The following is a 4,060-nucleotide window of genomic DNA, read 5'->3' as shown; positions in this document are numbered from 1 at the left end:
GATCTAGCAAAAGCGCGGACCGAGTCTATGGATTTTTAATGGTACCCTAATTCATGTCAAAACCTATTCTGGTAAATTAATTCAAAGTTTTAAAACATGGGAAGATGACTACCACAAACAGGAAAAGAAAAACGTCTTGTGGGATTACATAAAATATAGAATAAAACAATATACGATTAAATACAGTAAGATAAACAAAAAATTAAGCGGGCAATTAAAGCAAAGCTCGAAGATGAATTAAACAAACTTGAAAATAACATTAAAAATGAAGACGTTAATTTTGAAGACAGATAATATTTATGAAGAGGAAGCCAAAGGGGCGTGTCTTAGGTCTAAACTCAAATACCACCAATTTGATGAGAAAAACAAAAAATTCTTCCTTAATCTGGAAAAGTCAAATAAAATAAGTAATACTCTAGCTTTTGTTAGAAGTAAATCTGGTGAAATTGTAACTGAGCAAAAAGAAATTTTAGAAAATATATATTCACATTATATCATTATATATACAAAAAATAATTCTAAAGCACGCAATAACATATTGGAACTTTTCTTAGGACAAGTCAATTCAACAATTCCTTTTTTAACAGACTATGAAGCAGATGTTTTAAAACATAAAATGGATTTTTATGAATGTGAAGACACTATAAAATTCTTACATGATTGTAAATCTCCAGGTACTGACGGCCTTACATCAGAGTTATATAAGCATTTTTGGAAACATTTAAGTAAATATAGACGCTTCTCGTACAGATGTACAATTCGGTTATCCGCCCCTGTCGTTAGGTGTCGCTTTCGGTTTGCCGCCATTAAGGTACTGAAGAGCGGGAAATATTATTGTTTACGTTGACGCCAGGTCCAAACTTTTGACAGATACTATTGAGATGTCCTACTTGAAGAGCAGTGGTAAAAACTGTGTTGGCTGTCATAATAACTAAAAGAAGTTGCATGTATGGAATAAGGCTGTATGCAAGGACCATGCAGATCTACCGTACTTGTACCCCTGTCCAATGTCGCCCAGAACTACTAACAAGAGGATGATGTTGATATCTGCACTGAAGAGATTGATTGTTCATTAGAAGTTTTACCATCTTTTAACAGTATTACTACTTCTGTACAGACAGATGATATTATTTGTCACAGTCCAAGTGAAACTTAACCAAAAACTACCTGCATCATTGATTGTTTTGAAATTTCCATACAGCGACCATTTTCTTTGAAAGCAAGAGAACAGACATGGCGCACCTATATAAGCCATAATACAATTAAATTTCTCAAAGCCATTGCTCCTAATGGATACATTATGTACATTTCTCGAGCTAATGGTGGAAGGGCAAGTGATAATTTCATTACCAAATCATCCAAATTTCTCAGCTCCCCAAGGGCAATATGACAACTAATCCCGATAGAAACCATGCATTATCCGACATACAAACCGATCATTATGTGAAAATCAGACATTTTAGACGTATTTAAATTTAAAAATTATAAGTAGGAGTAAGACTGATCGCTCAAACGCAATTGAAAATTCTGTGCTGCACGTGCGAACGTGTATTTAAACCTCAGTTACATTTCTCCGGGTGCACTTCTTTGAAATTGAAAACACTGTACGATAGACAATAATACAGGCGATGAAATGTTTATTACGCAATATTTATTTTGTGATTCACCAAAAAAAGGAACACAGTGAAGACGAGTTCCAATTTCGCTTTGCTGACCTTCTAACGAAAATTGACTTGAAGAATAAAGTCAAAATATGCATTCCTAGAGCTAAAAGTACAAAGAATGCTTGGGCAGTTGGCGTTTTCAAACGATGGCAAGCCGAACATTGTGAAATCACCAGTACCCGATCACGAAAAACCTTCAGCAATGAATCAAATTGTTTTCAATATTTCTATCGGTTAATAAAACTGATTAAATAACTATTTTGCTTTTCTTTGTTGTGTTCCACGTAAGGGGATTTTTCTGTGAAGTCAGACGTTAGCGGAAATTTCCGAAGTTGAGGGATATCCTCTCAATGTACTTAGGTAGAGGGGTATTATATCGATTTCCCTTGGTAGATGGATATTAGCAAAAAGAAAGACCTGTCTTAACAATGGGATGATGTCACAAGAGTTTTATATGTCGTAATCAATGATACCTACTTGAATGTAAATAATGACCTGGTATGTTTTTGTAACAATATATAAGATTATATGAAATATATATAGCTGAAATTAAGTTGGTTAAAACTGTTATTTAGATAACTAATAGATATCTCTATATTTTATGAACAAATCTGTAAGAAAAAAAGAATTATTTCATTGATGTACATGTAACAGGGTTTATCAACTTTTATTTTTTTGCTTAATCACAAAAAAGGACATGCTTACTTTTCTCAGGGAGTCAACATTATTATTTAAGTTCAATTTATAGCATAATACATGTACAGCAAACATTTTCTCCGTATAATGCTAGTTATGATCAGGAATATCAATGCACTTTGATAAATAGTGGTTTGGTTTAATTTAAATTTATGATCAAACGATCCAAAACCCATTTTCATTAAAATTGGTTTTTGTAGTGTTTCATTTTGTTTTTGATTAATGCAATGTACTAAAACAGGTATTACTTGAATGAAATTTCTGGACTGTCCTCAAGTATTTCTCAAGTGGTGATAATTGCATATGAAATAAAACAATTAATTGCACAATTTTCTATATTCTTTACACAATTTTAGACGCTTTGCAGCGAACTCATCAACAATACGAACCAAAACATGTTTGAAATAGAAAATCTTCATGCGGGGTACATTGTCATTAACAAATTTCTCATCAAAGAGTACATCAATGAGAATTTTCTCTGCAGAATGCCATAGATAAAATTTGCATAATTTAGTGTGGGTGCAATACATAGCTATCTGGACTTATATTTTCCTGATGCAATAACACTTGATTTCTACAATAGTCTGGTCATCAATAAATCCATCTGGGCTAGCTGACAAAAAGGATTTTCTCTACTATATATATATATCTTGCATCCGAGATGCTCCATCAAATCTATGCGTGCTCTTGGCTCAGAGACAATTCCATGCCTAATTGCAGAAGACCCTTTAAAGCGTGGATACAGGTGATTTGTTACAAATTTTTCTGGATCAGCATGGTCAGTCTTCGGCACTGAAGAAAATTTACTGGATGGAATTTTTAACTTTCTGATATCAAACCAAAGTTCTGTGTTCTGTTTTTTTCTGCCAATTTCTCGCAACTCGATGGATATAAACAAACATATATAGTATAAACGTTATAACATACAACACAAAGTTCATCCAAATTACAATGATCTATTGTATGAGTAACAGAATGTAAACTTGTTACAGGAAGCTCTTTAGAGTTTAAAATTTTATGTAACATTGTCCCCACACACTTACACAAAGATGATACGGTACACTTTGAAACAAAATTGACAAGGTCACTATGATCCAACAAACCCACAGGTGACTTCTCAGTATTTGAAAGAGAAACAGAACTTGACATAGGGACATTGTTCACTTTATTATTTTCAACTTCATCTGGTTTCATATTGGATCCTTTTCCCCAGCTTACAGTTGTATCTGTACTAGTCACACCGGCCATTCCATGACGCCATGCAAGAGACACTGCATACATAATAGCAGAAAAATAACTACGGGACCTTCCCTAAGCCAGCTGGGCATGTACATGGTGCGGTTTGTACTTCATCAGTAGGCAGGGTTGCTACCCAGGCATTGTAATCTACTCTTCCAACTCCAGGTTGTAATGGCGATACTGCTGCCTTTAAAAAAGTGAAATTGTCAACCTTCAGCTGAAATATATCCTTCAGCCAACCATTCTGTACATAGTTGTATGCATAAAGGGCCCTGAAAGACTTCATCTCCTTTCCATCATACGACTTAGAAAGGATCAGATAATCTACAAGGTCTTCATATGTAAGATGTGGCCAATTCCGAGAATCATTTCTTATCCAACATTCTGTATCTGGTGTCAAGTCTGGAATAACAAAAGTGCAACAAATATTAGCCTTCTTCTAACTTCTACCCTTCTCCACT

Source organism: Lottia gigantea (genome assembly GCF_000327385.1).
Source record: "Lottia gigantea unplaced genomic scaffold LOTGIsca_70, whole genome shotgun sequence".
In the NCBI taxonomy this organism is placed as follows: domain Eukaryota; kingdom Metazoa; phylum Mollusca; class Gastropoda; family Lottiidae; genus Lottia; species Lottia gigantea.
The sequence above is the reverse complement of the archived record's forward strand: the minus strand, read 5'-3'. Positions refer to the sequence as shown.